This window comes from Notolepis coatsorum (genome assembly GCF_963971535.1).
Source record: "Notolepis coatsorum genome assembly, chromosome: 6".
In the NCBI taxonomy this organism is placed as follows: domain Eukaryota; kingdom Metazoa; phylum Chordata; class Actinopteri; order Aulopiformes; family Paralepididae; genus Notolepis; species Notolepis coatsorum.
The window spans coordinates 58,628,031-58,648,545 of NC_140170.1; the positions used below are offsets into that span (position 1 = coordinate 58,628,031).

Here is a 20,515-nt window from a genome sequence, read left to right on the forward strand (position 1 = left end):
CGCTGTCCAGTCACGTGATTGACTGTTTACATCCCACACCCTACTCGCGGACCCCTCCCCCTCCTTCATGCCACTGTGTTATCACCTGAATCAGCCTCATTAGTCCACACTCTTTTAAACATAGGAAAGGCCTGGGACTAATTAATGTAAATGTAAGGAGTCTGGTAAAAGAACAAAATATGGATCATCTGAAAATTCTGGTCTCTCAGATTGATTCTGATATTTTAGTGTTAACTGAATCACGTGCCATCAGCTCCATTGATAAACTAGCAGAGTTACTCTCCCATTATTCAGATGTTGACATGATTGTATTTGGTGATTTTAATGTGAATTGGTTAAGTAATGCCTCCAACTACTTTAAGGAGGTTAGTGGTAATTTATATCTTCCCCAGCTGGTTACTGAACCCACCAAGCCAAACCTGAAAAACATGGCTAAATAAATGTAATAATAATTCAGCTTGCAGAGTATTTGAGTTGGGAATCAGAAACAATCCCCACTACCAAAATGAAAGTTTACCCAAATCAAAAACCCTGGGTAGACAAATCCGTCCGTGAAGCTCTGAGAGAGCGCACCAAAGCATACAATGACGGCCTAGTGGCAGGCAACATGAATGACCACAAGGTGGCGCGACACAACGTAAGGAGGACAGTGTCAGAGGCCAAACGGCGCTACAGGGATAAAATTGAACTCCAGTTTGAACAAGCTGACTCTAGAGCTATGTGGCAGGGGCTCAAAACGATGACAGACTACAAAGGCGCCTCCCTCAAACTGAACAGTGACATCTCCTTAGCAAACGACCTCAATACCTTCTATGCAAGGTTTGATGCTGGTAATAACAACACCAGCTCACAAGCCTCGGCAATGGGGGGGGGGGGGGTCGGCTGCTGATGGAGGCGCAGTGTTCAGGGTAACAGAGCATGAGGTGAGGCGGACCTTTAAAAAAGTGAATATCAGGAAGGCAGCAGGTCCGGACGGCATCCCCGGCCGCGTCCTAAAAGTCTGTGCCGACCAACTGGCCCCAGTATTCACTGACATATTTAACCTGTCCTTAGAACAGGCTGTCATCCCCACCTGCCTGAAGAAGTCCACTATTATCCCTGTACCCAAAAAATCCAAGCCTGCTTGCCTCAACGACTACCGCCCTGTAGCTCTCACCTCCATAGCCATGAAGTGCTTTGAGAAGCTAGTAAAGGGCTACATCTGCTCCTCCCTCCCCATCAACATGGACCCCCTGCAATTTGCATACCGCCCCAACAGGTCCACGGAGGACGCCATATCCCATGTGCTGCACACAGCAGCATCACACCTGGACAAGAGGCAGGGGAACTATGTGAGAATGCTATTCATCGACTACAGCTCGGCATTCAATACCATAGTCCCCTCCATACTCATAGCCAAGCTCAGGGACCTGGGCTTGGGCTATGACCTCTGCCAGTGGGTCTTGGACTTCCTGACTGGCAGACCCCAGGTGGTGAGAGCAGGCAACTGCACCTCCTCATCCATCACCCTCAACATAGGGGCCCCCCAGGGCTGTGTTCTGAGTCCCCTCCTCTACTCCCTGTACACACACGACTGTGTGGCTCAGCGGAGTAGCAATACAATCGTCAAATTTGCTGACGACACAGTGGTGGTGGGCCTGATCTCTGCCAACGACGAGAGGGCCTACCTGGAAGAGGTCAAGGTCCTGGCGGGATGGTGCCAGGAAAACAGCCTCTCCCTGAACGTCAGCAAAACAAAGGAGATGATTGTGGACTTCAGGAGGTCGGGGGTCAAGGACTACAGCCCCCTCAGCATCGACGGGGCACCGGTTGAGAGAGTTAACAGCTTCAAGTACCTCGGAGCCTACATATCCGAGGACTTGACATGGACCACACACATTAACAGTGTGGTGAAGAAGGCACGACAACGCCTCTACTTCCTCAGGCGCCTAAGGAAGTTCCAAGTCAGCCAGAAGATCCTTAAGAACTTCTACTCATGTACAATAGAGAGCATCTTGACCGGCAACATCACCTCCTGGTTTGGGAATAGCACTGCAAAAGACCAAAGCAGACTACAAAGAGTGACACGTTCAGCCGAACGCACAATTGGAGGGGGGCTCCCCACCCTCCAGAACATTTACTACAAGCGTTGCAAGGGCAAGGCTAAGAGAATCATTAAAGACTCCAGTCACCCGAACAACTGCCTCTTCGAACTGCTGCGGTCAGGCAAGCGATACAGGAGTCTCAAGGCGAGCACAGAAAGACTCAGAAGTAGCTTCTATCCCCAGGCCATCAGGCTGCTAAACGAACAATGAATGAACACTACACAACAACAACCACCAAACGCACATAGCACACACATCCACACGCACACACCCACTTTAAACAAACACACTGTAGCACCCACTCCACACACTTTATAGCACACACCCACTTTAAACAAACACACTGTAGCACCCACTCCCCACACTTTATATTTATGGATGAAGGATTGCACTACAACTCGTACACCTTACTGTAAATTGTACCTAAAATTGTACCTCATCCCATTTCTGCTTTGCACTAGATAGTACTGTACATTAGTACACTGCATAGTATTGTGTATTGTATATTATATGGTAACTCAGAACATTGTACATATGTCTATACCGAACACTGTGACCTCATTTTCTTCTTCTAAATTCATGCTATATTATGTTATTATGTTATTTGATACTATCTTGTCTAGCACAGTCTCTGGAGCGTAACAGTAAGAAGCATTTTGTATGAAAGTATTCTGTACTTCTGTATGACAACTATTAAAGAACTTGAACTTGAGAGATCACTGCCCCACAGCATGTATCAAAAACTCCAGAAAACAAAATCTCACACTATTTCCAAAAGACACCCCTGATGTTCTCTCTCTGTCATCAATAAACATGCTCCTTTTAAATAAATGAGGATAAAAGATAGATTAACCCTGTGGTTCTCACCTGAGCTATGTGATTTATTTAGAGAAAGGAACACAGACACTCTGGAGACCCTTCCCATCTGTTATTATTTAGGCAATTTAGAAATAAATGTGCATCTGAGGTAGTGAATGCCAAATCAAACTACTATTTGAATTTCATCACCAGCTCATATTACTCTCTTAAGTAAGTCAAGTCATATTTACGTTCATTCATACGGGCAGAATTTTTTGAAGTGGTGAATTCAATTTAATCGTCTAATATCTGAGCAGAAAGAGATTTGTCTGGCCTTTAATAGGCACATTTTCTGAAGCCGGTCATTTGTTTGATAATAATTTTATGGAGCCCCCTCTTGCTTGGTGATCATGAGCTGGTGCACGCTATGAGGCATGACTCACAGTTTACCTTGCAGCCCTTCTCTCCCGTGTTGTTTTTGAAGTATTACAGACCATTGATACCAGGAAATCAACTGGAGAGGTTAAGCTGCTCCAGTAATTACAGAACTAACATATATAAACATTTTCATTGCCATCATGTATAGTTCCTAGTATCTGTAAAATAGCTCATGTTGTTCCATTACATAAAGGTGGAGATAGAAGTCATCTTAATAGCTATTGACCAATGTCCAAGCTATCCTGTCTTGGAAAGATCTGTTTATCTCAGATCACTCTATATTAAGCCCACATCAATGTGAGTTTAGAGCAGGGGTCCCCAAACTATTTCCTGTGAGGGCCACATAACTTTTCCCTTCTCTGGTGGGGGCTGGGGTCAGTTTGTAACAGAAAAAGTGTGACGATCGCAGGGGTGCCTAAACGTAAACATTTATTGTTTTCCAGAAAGCCACACATAACCAAATATTAATAACCCTTTCCGGGATCATCACAGAAAAAAAAGTCAGGAAATAAATATTAATGAAATAAATAACACTATTTATGAAATAAATATACAGTACCTACAGACCACCTAGCTCTAGCTCTGTACTATTTAAAAGCACAGTGCAGGACACACTCAAAGGTTATCGCACCTCAGAGATGGCAGTGGACATGTATGACAGGACAAAGGCCATATGTAATGGCCTTGGGATTGAGGAACATACTACCAGCCAAAGAAAATAAAATAAATTATAGGATCAAATGAAAACTACTACTTACTAAAAATGGACGTTTAAAAGTACTAAAAACCAACAACAAATATCAAACACTAACAAACATTCAGCACAGACAATGGGGATGCTGCCAACTTAAAAAAATAAAATAAATAAAAAAAAAGGTTGCAATGAAATATCTGCAACCATGTTAATTGTGCTCTTGTATATGGAAGCATTATATGCAGGTATATTCAGACAGATATGGATATATATGCAGTAAATATAAATATATAAATGGATATATCCAGCACTATTGTACATGCTATCATACAAAGTTATATGGGTAGATTATTTCACGTCTGGTCAATGTCTGCTACACTCGTTGGTGTACAGTGTAAATAGGAGAGGGGAGCTCACCGCACCTTGAGGCACCCCGGTGCTGCAGAATTTGACCTCTGAGAGTGTGTCATTCACCTTGACTTGTGTCCTGTTGGTGAGAAGAGAATAGAACCATTTGATTATTGAGGGGTTTATCCCCATAAGCTTCTGGACAAGCGGGTGAAGGCGAACCATATCAAACAGAGCTCAAATCTGCAAATAGCACCGGTTCGCCATTATATTATTTCAAGATAATAAAGTAGCTATAATGAGTCAATAGATAAAAAGCAGTAATGGCATGTAGGTTACTCACCCTACTCATGTACAGTAGGCATCCACACTACACAGCATTTATAGACATAAATAAACTTCATGGCTCATCTCCTATTCTGGGTATTCAGTAGGTGGTGTCAAAGAGGCAACAACCCATGTGACCTGAGGATACTAGTAAAACATTTTGAAATATTTAATTGCAAATAGGGCTGCACGATAAAATGGCGATATCATTTCTAAATGACGATGATTCTGATGTATTTGCGTCTAAATGGAGATCAGTTGCATTAAAACACTCGCTCCTATTCCCCTATGCATTCACGTCACGCTGCATTCATAATTCAGGGCTCTACAGTGCGACCAAATTGCTCGCATATGCCCCTAAAAATATGTGTGTGCAAACCGTAAAAATCAATTACGCGCACGTTGTGCGAGTACATATTACAGTTTACAGCCTCTCTCGTATTTTTTTTCCTCCGCCGCGAGAATCGTTAAAAAACTACAAGTCCCACATTGCACTCAAGCCAACGGTCCAATCACAGTAGAGCGACGTGACTGGTTTCATGAGAAAGAAAGCAAATGACCAATCGGAAGCTCTCATTTGGCTTGTTTACTTCCTGAAACGCCACCATTGCGATATGCGAGAGTTTCCCGAGACATGTAACTTCTAGTCTTACCAATAGCAATATATTTTAGAACACCTAGATTTAGCGATAGCAATAGTAATATAACGTTAATGCAACAAAACGAATGCCTTGCTTTGTTAATCATAACGTTGATGCAGTAGCGTATGCCGTTGTGTTGACTGTAACGGACATGATAACAACATAACACTGTGTACACATTCAAATTGCGCTAATCGATTCTAACATTTTCAAATCGATGCAGTTGAATTTTCCCCTTAGGATCGATGCATTGTTACACCCCTACACCAAAGTAACTGCCGGCCCACTGTGTATGTGTGTACAGCTAACTTGGCTAGCGTTATGAACAGCAGAGGTGGGCAATAGGGTCCAGCTGCAGCGCCGGACGGCCGGTGTTCTGCGAAATTCTACTACCTGCTGAATTCTGCTGCCAGCACTCCTGCGCATGCGCATGACCCACAATCGTTCACTCTACAATATTCTGCCGCCTTGCTGACGAACGTCTTGTTGATATATCTTAAACCAGGGGTGTCAAACTCATTTTCACAGAGGGCCACATCAGCATTATGGTTGCCCTCAAAGGGCCAAAGACAGTATAAATGTTAATGTAATGTAAAATAAATGTAGTTAGACATTTACATATTGTTAAACATGTTGTTTCTGTATTTATTACTTATTCAAGTTATATATATTGCATATGCATTTGCATAAATGTAAAAATATATGTTAGCTTATGTTATTTTAACAAATAATTTTAGTTTATCAGAACCCCATATTACTCCATCAATCAATGATCAAACCATTCAAGTAAATAACAAAGAAGAATATCATCAAATACAAGCTATGACATTAAGTTTGTTCAAAACCTTTTTGTCACAGTCAAGAGGGGCAGAACTAACAACTGTGAGCTGCAAAGAACACGTGGGACAGATGTAGCAGATGTTACAAAAACAAATGGCTGCACACAACCTTGCAGAGGCCATACATCCAACTAATGGAAGATAGTTTAATTAACTTTAATTAACAGATTGCAGAATGGGTACAGTACAGTACAGCTCAATACACACAATTGTTAAGGGGATGCAGACCAGAGAAAGACTTTCGACTTGTTTACATCAGGGTCCCCCATTTTCAATTCGTAATGAAATTGCTATTATGTGTCTGCATGAACACACAACTGTAACTGTACTCAAAAATAACAAAATAAGGGTTGTCTCAGTTCACAACTATATTGGTCAAGTTTTGGGTGGGACTTGTTTGCGTCCCTACAGCTTCTTATTCAATTGAGCGAGATGCTCGGTTATGTCACACAGCCAGTTTGCATCCGACAGTTCAGACAATATTTCTTCAACCCTTTGTTACCTATTCCGCCTGGATCTTTTTTGTATTTTGGGCTGTAAAATTGTCAAAGAATGTCTGAGGAGTAAGTGCTTTTGGCTTTTTTCCTCTGTTACTTCATCAATACCTCAGATGTTCAACATACATGTATGTGTAAGAATGTGTAATAACTAAGGCTGTCAAAGTTAAAGCTTTATTAACGCATTAACCCACAATTATTTTAACACTGCTATTTTTTAACCCAATATTAATGTAAAAAAAAAAAAAATTACCTGAGCTCTTGGGGGGCCACATCAAATGACGTGGCGGGCCGCATTTGGCCCGCGGGCCGTGAGTTTGACACCTATGTCTTAAACAATATCTTAAACATATGTTTTTCATTGCACCTTTTGAACTGTATACGCATGTAAATATTTGCATGTAATTGGCTTTGGAGCCGAATGTATTTGTAGATGATAAAATGTCGGTACACCTGTTGGAATTCGGAGTGAACTATAGGGTGACGTCACCCAGCTGTCAAAAGATATAGGGGATTCACGCTACGGCAGCGGTTCTCAGCAGAGTAGTAGAATTTCGCAGAACACCGGAGTGCAAGCGGTGTGACGTAATTGGCAGACTCGACTGTCAATCAATGGTCTACCTCAGGGGTTCTCAACCTTTCTGCTGCCAAGGCACCCCTGTGTTCAATAAAATATTCCAGGGCACCCCTACATACGATAAAGACTTTTCCGGTCCTGTCTTTTTTGCTACAATGATGACAAAAGTGCTTGCTTTCAAAATAATGTTTATTTAAGAAACCGGGAAACACATTTTGTGTATATGCCCAGGGAGCGAAATTAACCTTTTGACTCACCGGCCAGTGGCGGGTAGATGGGAAGAGTCTACCCGCCAAGCATATTTCTTACCTGCCAAATTTTTTTTGATTAAAAAATATATATATATATTTTATATAAATTTTTTTTTTAAATCAAATATATATTATATAATCATACTTGTAGTTGTATTATCTGCGAGACATCGCCACTAGGGATGCACGATAATTATCGGGCCGATAATTATCGGGCCGATATCAGCAATTATGACGTCATCGCGATAAACCCGATAACGTTATTAATAGCTCCGATAATATAATATATTTTTTGGTAAAAGAAAATGCTGTGTGGGTGAATTGGAATGAAGTGCGTTTGTTTTGACTGTAGGCTCATCCCGTTTTGCCAGTACTGTGGTACGACTGACAGCGTGTGGTTTAAGAACAGGGCGTTTTACACAAATCGAGCGCTCCCTTTCTTGGCTGTGACGTAGGCACGTAAGTTTCTGAATCAGCGCTGACGTTAAAAACAAAGATGGCCGCGTCGGTACTCGGAATTTCAGAGGAAAAAGATCGCTTGCTATTTGTAATAAATGCAATGGAGAAGTTCCACAAGGAGGGAAAAGGGCAACAACTTGTAATACATCCAGCCTGACGGGTCACCTGCGGCATCACCACCGCTACGATGGTGTGTTATTGTGTTAACTTAGAAGCCTACGACGACGCGAGGAGCTAAGCAAAGCTAGCCCCTTCCATGGCTGTGATGCAACCCTCGGTTGAACGCAGTCACTTATTGCTCCATAGTAGCCAGGTTAATTTGCACCACCAAGGACTGCTTAAAAGCTAGCGGCTTGAGCCCTTGGGTCATTTCTGTCAAACTTCTTTAATTTAGCAAACGACTCGTCAATAGCTGGCTTTGGATTCACAGCAGCTTCTAGCTTCTAGCTTCTAGGTTCTAGCTTCTAGCTTCTAGCTTGTTGCAGGTGACTTGTTGTGGTGGTGATGTGTCCACTCAAAGCCTTTTTTTTAAGGCTCCGCTTTGAAAAAAGAAGAACAAAAAGCTTCGAGCGTCTTAGGTTGGATGTATTATAAGTTGTTGACGGATTGTGAATTTTCATTTGGAAAAATAAATATGGTCACTTTATCAGTCAATAGGTTGTTTGCAGGTGACGTCATTCGCTCTAGAGGAATGTTGTTGGGGGTCAGGAAGTGATTTGCACATAACGAAGATACTCATAGTCAGTGAGACTCTCTGATTAAAATGCCAAAGTTTTGCGCGGTTTACGGCTGTACCAACCGATCGAATCGGGAAAAAAACAAGGGGTACTTTCGAGTCCCGAAAGTGGTTATACATAAAGGGGAGAAGTTTAAAAAAGTCACAGAAAAACGGCGGCAGGCGTGGATCAGAAATCTCCGGTTGAGGTCTGGAGGAGCCGAATCAGACAACGCGCGTATATGCAGTGACCACTTTGTGAAAGGTAAGGCAGTAATTTAGCTACTTACATAGCTGGATAAAACTGACAAAAATACAGACCAGGAGGCAATATTGCTGGAAACATATAGCTAACGTTACATCTGTGATATCACCCTGTGTGTTTGTGTTTCGCAGCTAGATAGCTGACGCTATCTTCTGGTGTCTTTGTTTTTAAGCAATGCTAACATTAGCTAGCTATCACGGCCAGTGGTTTTCAACGATCTCTTAGGACCGAAACTACTGTTATCCCTCTTTGCTGTCATTGTTGGGTGTTTATCACTTTGCTATTTATTTTATTCAGGCTGCCCGAGTGCTGCCAACGATGTAGACTCTCCAGACTGGGCTCCTACAGTTAACCTTGGTTACCAGCAAGGTAAACCAATGACCGAGGCATCATGTCAACGTGAGGAAAGGTTGAGGTCCAGAAAAGCAGATGAGACCTGCACCGATGCAGCAGAGGCATTGCTGGACCTCGGTGAGGGCTCACAGAGCCCAGCATCGGAATACCACAAAGGTAAATTAAATATAATGCATGGAGGAGCTTTCATGTAGCCAATGTTACATTAAGTATTTTGACAACTATGTATGTCACTTGTTTACATCATATGTGTGGGAGAGAGACAGACAGAGAGTGTGTGTGGGAGAGAGACAAACAGACAGAGAGACAGTGTGTGTGGGAGAGAGAGAGACAGAGTGTGTGTGAGACAGACAGAAAGGGGGAGAGACAGTGTGTGACAGACAGAGAGACAGAGTGTGTGTGGGAGAGACAGACAGAAAGGGGGAGAGACAGAGTGTGTGACAGACAGAGACAGAGTGTGTGTGGGAGAGAGACAGACAAGAGTAAATTAAATGTATTTTGACAACTATGTATGTCACTTGTTTACATCATAATTTAACAAATAATTACCACCACTTTTATACAATTTGTAAATTATATAACTAAACTATCTTTTCCCCTCTTATCCCCTTTGCCAAATATATTCTATGTAGATGCAGGCTGCCAGACAGACCTGACTATGGAGGATCTTGAGAAGATGGAGGATGTTCTGAATCACTCCGTAGTGGAGCTGAGTGACCTCAGGAAAAAAGTACTGGACAGGGAATTTAGTCCAGATGCTTTTCAGAACAACGAAGAGAAGACTAAATTTTACACAGGATTGCCCAATTTCTTAGTTTTGATGCAAGTGTTTCAGCTATGTGAGCCACACATCAACTATAGCTCTTTGTCGGCGCTCTCCAAATTTAAACAGTTCATGTTGGTCTTAATTCGGTTGAGACTAAACCTTCCACTCCAAGATTTGGCCTTCAGGTTCAATGTTTCCTGTTCCACTGTTTCTCGAATTTGGCACAAGATAATTGGCATACTTCATGAAAGATTAGAGTTTATAATAGAGTGGCCAGAGCGAGAGGTGCTGCAAGCTACAATGCCAATGTCATTCAGGCAAGCATTTGGGTGTAAGGTTGCCGTAATAGTGGACTGTTTTGAAGTTTTCCTTGAAAGGCCATCTAATTTGCTGGCAAGAGCACAAACTTGGTCCAATTATAAACACCATAACACAGTTAAATTTCTCATTGGCATTGCTCCTCAAGGATATGTCACATACATCTCTCGTGCTTGGGGAGGGAGAGTGAGTGACAAGCAGATAACTGAAGAGAGTAGCCGTCTAAATAATTTGTTACCCGGAGACATTGTTCTGGCAGACCGTGGGTTTACTATAGTGGATAGTGTGGGATTTTACTGTGCTTCATTGAAGATGCCTGCTTTCACAAAAGGGAAGAGCCAGCTATCTGCATATGAAGTTGAGCAAACAAGAAAACTCGCTAATGTGCGTATTCACGTGGAAAGGGTCATAGGATTAGTGAGAAGAAAGTACCAAATTCTGCAGAGTACCCTCCCCGTTGAACACATGGCTGTAAAAACAGGCGAGTCACTGGCGCTGATTGATAAGATTGGAGTCATTTGCTGTGCATTATCCAATCTTTCGGACTCTGTTGTCCCACTGGAGTAAGCAATATTCTATTCATCTAAAGGTCAAATAGGAAAATAAGATGCATGCCCTGCATAGTTTTGCATTGAATGATTTGAGGTAGATTTGATTATAAATAATGGGTCGATGTTTTCTCAGACCTCCACTAACGGGTGCGTAGTTCTAGCCCGGACTACAAATAGTTTAATGATAATATTGAATAATAATATTTCAAATATATGTATATGTCTCCCTCTACCTGTCTGTCATTATTATTTTATTGAAATAAAAATGTATTAATTTCATTCAATTAATCTTTGTCATTTTTAAATCAGTTCTAATTAGATTTGAATGGTTGTTTGTAGTTAAACTATGTTTGAATCCGTTATTAAATTATCTTTGTCTTGAGAAAATCATATTCATTGTCTATGTAGTCACAATGAAAATACTGGGTGCTTGTAGTAGGATGTAGCTTACACCTGGAAAATTTTTTCCAACTTGGTCGCTTTCTTTCTTCACAACATGTGACCATTTCATGTAGTAGTTTTCAGAGGAAACGGCCTAGGGGAGACCGAGGCACAACATGGAAATGTAACCCCTCTTCCCAGCTCCCAAGAACCACCAGCAACAAGTGATGTGAAGCCCTTTAGAAGGTTTATTTTGATCAGGGTGGTTAACAACAAAAATATAACAACCTAGGAATAACTACACAAACAAAAGAAACAATTAATTAACCTAAACTACCTATATATTTCAGATATCAATTTGTTTTATTTGTGCCTATATAACTAAAGCTATAAGATTTTGACCTGTTGTGATATTCATGTTCTATAAACTACCATTTATTTACAATTTATTACAGGAATATGCACAGATTAAAGAAACATTTCAAACATGATTTGGTTCACTTTGTGAAGTGCTGTCCCAACACTTCAGGAAGAACACAGTGTCTGAAGAACTCTTGAACTTTGGGAATGACATTGACCCAGAGTTCCGCATCAGGCAAAATCCTCTCTACAAAGATGTAATTTGTGTTCCACACTACAAAGTCACAATAGTCAGCACCCACAATGTGGAGCTGAGCCTGTACTTGGTAGTAGTACGCGTGCTTCCTGTCCAGTTTCACATCGTCCCCATCGAAGATGAGACAGAAGCCCTGGTCTCCAGCACACAGGCGTAGATTGGCCTCCTCCTGTTTGCTGTGTGGGCACTAAAAGTTCACAATGAAAATAGTCACTTCTTCTGCATAGTATCTCCTTTTCAAATGTTCAGCTTCAAGATCTGTTAATTTCTCTCATGCACCACGTGATGTTTCTATGTCTTTACAACATGTAGGAACATAAACTGTGCATTGAATTACAAAGTACTAGGTTACTCTTCTCACAAATCCCAGTTCCATTAGTCACAATGCCAATACACCTGCTCTACTGTGTTATTGAGGACGTCAAAACATGAATGGTAAATGCATATCCAAATCCATACTGAAGAAATAGCTGGTACCTTTATCTCACAAACCCCAGTTCCATGACAGGCGCATGTGACAATTCCATCTGGTGAGGCTCCCATGTATGGCCACTTCTGATTCAGCCAAAGTCCACTGTCCATGCAGGAGAAACCCTCATGGTCCACACTTTGCAGTTGTTCATACTGTCTTCTGGCTGTTGCCTCATTTTTACATCCATACCTGTAATGCATAGGTAATAGGAAGCAATAGGAAGAGAGAGTTGTACAACCATAATTAGTAACTGATTTACTAAATGTGATGTAGGTCAGCATTTATAGGGACAATTGTAGTGCACTGGTTTACATCATCCTACTCCAGACCTCAAAGATTAAACATACTTCTAGCCAGCCCTAACCTATGTGTCATAATAGGTCAATTGCAGATGTCCTTGTCTTGCAATTACTTTCCCCTAATAAATACCTCGTTGCAGCTGTAGAGAGCTTGTGTGCCTCTGGGTAGCATATGGACTTGACCAAGGACTTTGACGGCTGTGAAATACTTGTGTGTAGAACCTGCTTCAGTTTAGAGGCTGTTACCCTTCCTGCTCTTTGGCGGAACCAGATTGTTGATGAGCTCTGGTTTCTGGTCTCCTCCTCTACTGCCTGTACCTGTGACTGTGTTAGCTCTTCCAGTCTGAAATCCTGGCATGCTTTCTTCAACTCTGTTGGAGGTAGCTGCGGTGTCTCTGGTGTCCTATATGCAGTTAGTAGTTTAGGTAGCTTGCTCACAGACTTTGGGACAAATTCTCTGCAATATGGTGACCTGGACATCAGTGCAGCACTTTTTGGGGAGTTTAGGTGTAAAGCCTTGAAAAACTGACTATACGTTTCTGATCCTTGCTTCACTCTTGGACACTGGACTGTGGAACTCTCAGGTGTTTGTTTCTCTATAAGACAGATATTGCACAGCTTTAAAGTGAAACTTGGAACATATTATTGCACAGGTATTTTGCATTCAGTACTGTACACCTCTGCTCACCTGTCCCTGCAATGGCATGATCTAGTTTTTGCTTCTTAGATTTTGCAGATGAAAAGTCTATCATCGCAACTGGAGCGGCAGGAATCTGAAAGCGCGAGAGGCATAGAGAATATAAACGTTTTAAATGTACCCCTACATACAGCTCGCACTGAAACAAAAGTAAATTACGTGCATTTGATTACCTTTTTGACATGTGATGGCATTAACCACTTGCACTTTTCCATGGTGCAGGACTCAGTCTCTCTCATTTTAACACCCACTTCAATGGCGAACAGAACTGCTCCAACATGCGAGCAGGATTCTGACAATCTGTTGGTAGATTTGTAGATCTGGTATGTCATAAATGTCTAGCGATGCAACAGTACAGTAACTGTCTACCTGTATGTCATGATGAATTGAAAATGGGGGACCCTGATGTAAACAAGACGAAAGTCTGGCCACCATCAGAGTGACACCTTCATGGCATCTAGTTAGCATCATTTTACAACAGCGATATGTAGTTAAACATGCCTTGCATTATTATGATGACTTACCCAGCCATACAATCACAATGTGCTGTCACAACTTCTCCATTTCGTTTTGCCACGATCCACGTTTTTAGCGGTGTTGCACCAGACCTCTGAGAATGGTTGACCTAGTGGCAAGGTAGAAAATAGTAGCTAGCGTTTAGCGCATAGCCTGACTGACGCCAGTATCCATGTACATTAAGAGTTGAAATAGCAATATAAAAGAGTGATTCTCAAGTAGATTTACTCACCCGCGCAAAAACAAGACGACAGTCATTCAATGCTGCCTTTGATCCGAGGTCATTTACCCAACCACACACCAAATAGTTATAAGCCTCCAGACTCTTGTATGCCTTCATCTGGCTAGCCGTGTAGTAGGAGGTCTGGAGGACGAGGTAATTGGTTATATCAATCGCCTCAACGCCAGGCAAATCGGTCAAGACGATTTTCCTCAGCGTGTACGGATCATATCCAATATGTTTTGATATTTTCTGATGATACCTAGTGCGTGTAGGCTCATCCAACGCTTTTGCGTATTGACTTTCCATTGTTTTGAATCACTGTTCTTGACTTCCTGCCCCCCAGGTGAGTTTCGCGCGTCATCAAAATCACGTGACTGCAAACAAGCTATACTGTTGTCTTGGCTTTTGTTTCGGTTGTCTGGTTAGGTCACATTTAAGTTGGTGTTAAGTTATTGTCCTGGGAAGTCTTTTTATGTATTATTATTGTATTGTGATATGTTTTGTTTCATGTTGAAAAAAAGAATTTGATAAAAAAATAATATATACATTAAAAAAAAAGATTATAATACAATAAGTTTCTCACCTACCTTGACGTGATCTATTTGGAGATATCCACGGCACGTGTTATAGGGGTTAGGGAATCTGATATCGTAATTTGGTTGGCTACAGTGGCAAAGTTGAGGGAACGCATATAAGTTTGGAAATGTTTGTTTTGATTCTTGTTTTTTTTTTTTTTTTTTGCTGCGTGATGTATTGTGATGTATTATGAGTGTGACTCATGTTGAGGTCCTGTGGTGAGCGGGGGAAGGGGGGGGGGGGGAGAGAACGAGCGAGTGTCCATGTTAGGATGATCACTGTACAGTTGTATCAGTAGTTGTCTTGTCATGTGGTGTTGAGTAAGACTTTTTATGTATTGTTGTTGTTGTATTGTGATATGTTTTGTTTCATGTTGGAAAAAAGAAAAGAAAATAAAAATATTTGATAAAAAAAAAAAGATTATAATACAATAAATATCGGTTATCGATATCGGTTATCGGCCTGAGGAGCATAAAGTTATCGATATCGGTATCAAAAAATCAATATCGTGCATCCCTAATCGCCACCACGCAATAAGTCAAAATGCTTGCTATCTGCAAACTGCTCCACTGTCTGTGTGTATACTTGAGTAGCCTCCAGCTCCAGCAAGGATTCTCCGGCCCTGCAGCTAGACCCTATATTCAGCTAGACCCTACATTTAGCATGCAAGGATTCTCCGGCGATGCAGCTGGACCCTATTTATAACGTTACGGTTCTTTTGTCAAATCACATTCAACATGCGCTCAGCTAGAATACGCATTCAATCAATGTTATAAGACATTGATATCAGGAGCTATCTGTAGCTACTGCTAGCCCGGTAGATAACGTTAAGACAATTTAGTTTACTGGGACAGATAGATCTAACGTGAGCTAGCTAAGCTAGCTAACGAGGGAACAGAGGTATTATGCACTTGAGTCGACTATTGCTGGAGCATTTGTTGATATCAGCAGCTATTAGTAGCTAGCCAGCTAGATACCGTTAGACAATGCCTCGTCATGTATTAAACTAAAAGTGAATAGTTGACTGGGTCATTGTTTAAACAGTAACGGTAGCTCATGGAGGTCCGCTCTTCTAGAGCAGACTGCCTGTGTTGACATGAGCACTGCGAGCAGAAGCCCTTAGCCAATAGTATCCCGCTGCAGGGCTGGGCGGATATGACTTGTTGCCACGTTTTTTTTCAAAATAAGAGTATCATACGAACCTAATTGTTGCTAACTGCCGGAGCCATCGATATTCTGACTGGAGATGCGCTTGGGGCGGAAATGAGACCCGCACAGATTTTCAAAATAAGAGTATCGTTATGAACTTGATTGATTACACGCCACACGGCGGGCAGCCCTCTAAGTGTCAAGCGCCAAAGGTAAAAACTGAGCGCCCCTGGCGGGCGGCGGGCTTTAGTTTCGGTCTCTGGTTACCATTGAACAACCGTGGTTCGGAAAGACGGGGCTCCCGAGGTGCGGGATCGGGAGGCGCGGGGCCTGCCACGGCTGCGGGTGATGCTCCGGCCGAGGCTCCTGTAGTAGGTGGGGTTACAAGCAAGGTGTTAACGGCTTCACTCAGCGCTTGTAATTGGTGGAGAATATTAGATTTTCCTCAGCGTGTACGGATCATATCCAATATGTTTTGATATTTTCTGATGATACCTAGTGCGTGTAGGCTCATCCAACGCTTTTGCGTATTGACTTTCCATTGTTTTGAATCACTGTTCTTGACTTCCTGCCCCCCAGGTGAGTTTCGCGCGTCATCAAAATCACGTGACTGCAAACAAGCTATACTGTTGTCTTGGCTTTTGTTTCTGTTGTCTGGTTAGGTCACATTTAAGTTGGTGTTAAGTTATTGTCCTGGGAAGTCTTTTTATGTATTATTATTGTATTGTGATATGTTTTGTTTCATGTTGAAAAAAAGAATTTGATAAAAAAAATAATATATACATTAAGAAAAAAGATTATAATACAATAAGTTTCTCACCTACCTTGACGTGATCTATTTGGAGATATCCACGGCACGTGTTATAGGGGTTAGGGAATCTGATATCGTAATTTGGTTGGCTACAGTGGCAAAGTTGAGGGAACGCATATAAGTTTGGAAATGTTTGTTTTGATTCTTGTTTTTTTTTTTTTTTTTTTTGCTGAGTGATGTATTGTGATGTATTATGAGTGTGACTCATGTTGAGGTCCTGGGGTGAGCGGGGGGAGGGGGAAGAGAACGAGCGAGTGTCCATGTTAGGATGATCACTGTACAGTTGTATCAGTAGTTGTCTTGTCATGTGGTGTTGAGTAAGTCTTTTTATGTATTGTTGTTGTTGTATTGTGATATGTTTTGTTTCATGTTGGAAAAAAGAAAAGAAAATAAAAATATTTGATAAAAAATAAAAGATTATAATACAATAAATATCGGTTATCGATATCGGTTATCGGCCTGAGGAGCATAAAGTTATCGATATCGGTATCAAAAAATCAATATCGTGCATCCCTAATCGCCACCACGCAATAAGTCAAAATGCTTGCTATCTGCAAACTGCTCCACTGTCTGTGTGTATACTTGAGTAGCCTCCAGCTCCAGCAAGGATTCTCCGGCCCTGCAGCTAGACCCTATATTCAGCTAGACCCTACATTTAGCATGCAAGGATTCTCCGGCGATGCAGCTGGACCCTATTTATAACGTTACGGTTCTTTTGTCAAATCACATTCAACATGCGCTCAGCTAGAATACGCATTCAATCAATGTTATAAGACATTGATATCTGTAGCTACTGCTAGCCCGGTAGATAACGTTAAGACAATTTAGTTTACTGGGACAGATAGATCTAACGTGAGCTAGCTAAGCTAGCTAACGAGGGAACGGAGGTATTATGCACTTGAGTCGACTATTGCTGGAGCATTTGTTGATATCAGCAGCTATTAGTAGCTAGCCAGCTAGATACCGTTAGACAATGCCTCGTCATGTATTAAACTAAAAGTGAATAGTTGACTGGGTCATTGTTTAAACAGTAACGGTAGCTCATGGAGGTCCGCTCTTCTAGAGCAGACTGCCTGTGTTGACATGAGCACTGCGAGCAGAAGCCCTTAGCCAATAGTATCCCGCTGCAGGGCTGGGCGGATATGACTTGTTGCCACGTTTTCTTTCAAAATAAGAGTATCATACGAACCTAATTGTTGCTAACTGCCGGAGCCATCGATATTGTGACTGGAGATGCGCTTGGGGCGGAAATGAGACCCGCACAGATTTTCAAAATAAGAGTATCGTTATGAACTTGATTGATTACACGCCACACGGCGGGCAGCCCTCTAAGTGTCAAGCGCCAAAGGTAAAAACTGAGCGCCCCTGGCGGGCGGCGGGCTTTAGTTTCGGTCTCTGGTTACCATTGAACAACCGTGGTTCGGAAAGACGGGGCTCCCGAGGTGCGGGATCGGGAGGCGCGGGGCCTGCCACGGCTGCGGGTGATGCTCCGGCCGAGGCTCCTGTAGTAGGTGGGGTTACAAGCAAGGTGTTAACGGCTTCACTCAGCGCTTGTAATTGGTGGAGAATATTAGTCTGCTGATTACCCTGGGCTGTCTGCAGGCTAGCCAGAGAGCCAAGGGACTCCTGAATAGGCAGGACCTGGTCTCGGAGCTCCTGTACAGCAGCCGCAGCCGCACCTAGCTGTAGGCTGTGGTCGTTGGTTAATTCAATCTGGACCGCCAACGCTGTTCTGACCCTGTCTGTGTCGGCTGAGGTCGTCATGGTCGGGTCGTAATGTTAGGGTTTGAACCGACCTCAAACGCACTGCACAGACAGGAAGTTCAGAGTTAGCCAAATACTAGGGCGTATTTATTTACAGAGTCACAAAAGGGGTAAAGTAACAATTATGAAACAACAAGGGAGACTGCCATCAGCAGAGTTCTCTGCGGCTCTGCAGATCCTCCTGGTGATAGCGGTGGGGAATCGGTATTTGACGTTGTAGCGGCTCTACAGATACTCCCAGCTTTAACTCGAGGTGGAAAACGGAGAGAGAGAGAGATATCAATAACAGTCCAACGAAACACAGAGGCAGTGTGGTTCCCTCCTCCCTTAGCTGTGTCCAGAACCAATGAACAGTGCCAATCTTCAGTGTTCTCCACAACACACAAGTTAGCTGAGTTTAGTGCAAACAGAAATGATATCTTCAGTGTCTCTTCTAAACACACACTTCAACTGAGTCCAGTGCAAGCAAAAATGATAATCTTCGGTGTTCGTCACACACACAGACAGAATAATCCAGAGGGGTTTGGTTCCAACTCACCCAAGCGCAAACGCGTAAAGCTCGAGGCGCAGCTCCAAACGGGGAACAATGTTCTCATCAGCGGATCTCCACAGAAAGTCCTGGAGGGAAAGTAGACGAGGTACAGCAACGGGGAAAAAGCAGGCAAAAGCAGTTGTATTCCAAACGACCCGACATCGATTGAAGGGAAGTCCCAGTATAAAAAGCCTCTGGGGCGCTAATCAAAAACTATGACAGGTGCGCGCTGGAATTGATACTTGCTCCAAAAGCGTGTGGCGGGGAATGCACCAATCAACACAGCACCTTAAAGGAGCGGAGCGTGTGGCGGGGAATGCATCAATCAACACAGTACCTTAAAGGAGCGGAGCGTGTGGCGGGGAATGAACCAATCCTCACAACTACTCTGCCCCGGTACCTGTCCGTGACCCTAGAGCCATATGAAATCCGTGTTCACGGAATCGCGGATGGAATTGCGGAATTGACCAATACAAATGGAACTGTAAAACGTGGAATATTGCAGAATTTGCCCTAATCTGGACTGAAATTCCGTGTTCGGGAGAATATGGAACGTTTGGTGCAACGCGAACATGATCGGGGATGCTACAGCGTGTTACACACAACACAGAGAAATATCCAAGCGTCTGGCTGCTTCTGTGCGTCGTTAACACATTCGGGGCCATTGGGATTAGACAGGGCCCACTCTAGGAGGCCAGCTTTTCATTACAACGTTTCACTGTGTGTGAGGTTGTTTGTAGAGCTAAATCTATATTTTATATGATTGCTATGTGTCCATTGTCATTGTCAATTGACAGTATAAACCTTCCCTACAATATGCCATAAAGAAATAATTTTTTCATCAATACGTTCCCCCGTTTTATAGGGTTGTGAATATGAACGTTATATCAGAATGGTCTGGTATTATTCCTGCAACGCTAGTTATAGGGCGCTAAGCTAATAACGTTAAATCGATTGGCGTTTCGGCCCTACACAAGCTAGAGTTTAAAAATCTAAATGCATATGATCAGTACCATGTTCCACCATGAATGCATGAAAGGGGGGGGGGGGGCGGGGCAAGTCGTTTCTGATTATTGATTACCAATAACGGCATTCGTTATTGCAACAAGATACGCTGACCGGGTAGATGGCTATGAGAACAAGGCCTGATCAGGCTGAAATGTACGTCAAATCGCTCTTACCTGTGGCCGGTTGGTTTAAGAATTTGCCAGTTATTTGATTGCCATCTGGTAGATCGATATGTCCATTGGCTGATGCTATATTCCTTTACTGCATACTGAATTCTGCATCGCAAAAAGTATTCCAGGCGATCTGCTGAAGCCATAGCTTCAGGCTAACAGAAAAGCTAACCCGGAGCGAAAGAAAAGTGACACCCGGTCTGCAACAGGGGAAACTGCATTCTCAAGACAGCGCCAATACCAGGATCTGGCCGGTACTGCACTTTTGGAGTCCCAATATGCCTTTTCCAGCCAAAATACAGCTCTGTGACAACATCCGGGATATTAAAATGGAATAAAAGCAAAAACGAGTTTAACACGTATATATACGTGGTTGGCC

At 42.6% G+C, this 20,515-nt stretch overlaps 1 long non-coding RNA gene across 1 annotated transcript; it reads left to right on the forward strand.

The window, feature by feature from the left end:
• Window positions 1-8,699: 8,699 nt before the first annotated feature.
• Window positions 8,700-10,538, forward strand: LOC311230034. The gene is made up of 3 exons (XR_014619770.1): window positions 8,700-8,933; window positions 9,231-9,443; window positions 9,920-10,538. It is a non-coding gene; the product is annotated as an uncharacterized lncRNA (long non-coding RNA).
• Window positions 10,539-20,515: the final 9,977 nt, after the last annotated feature.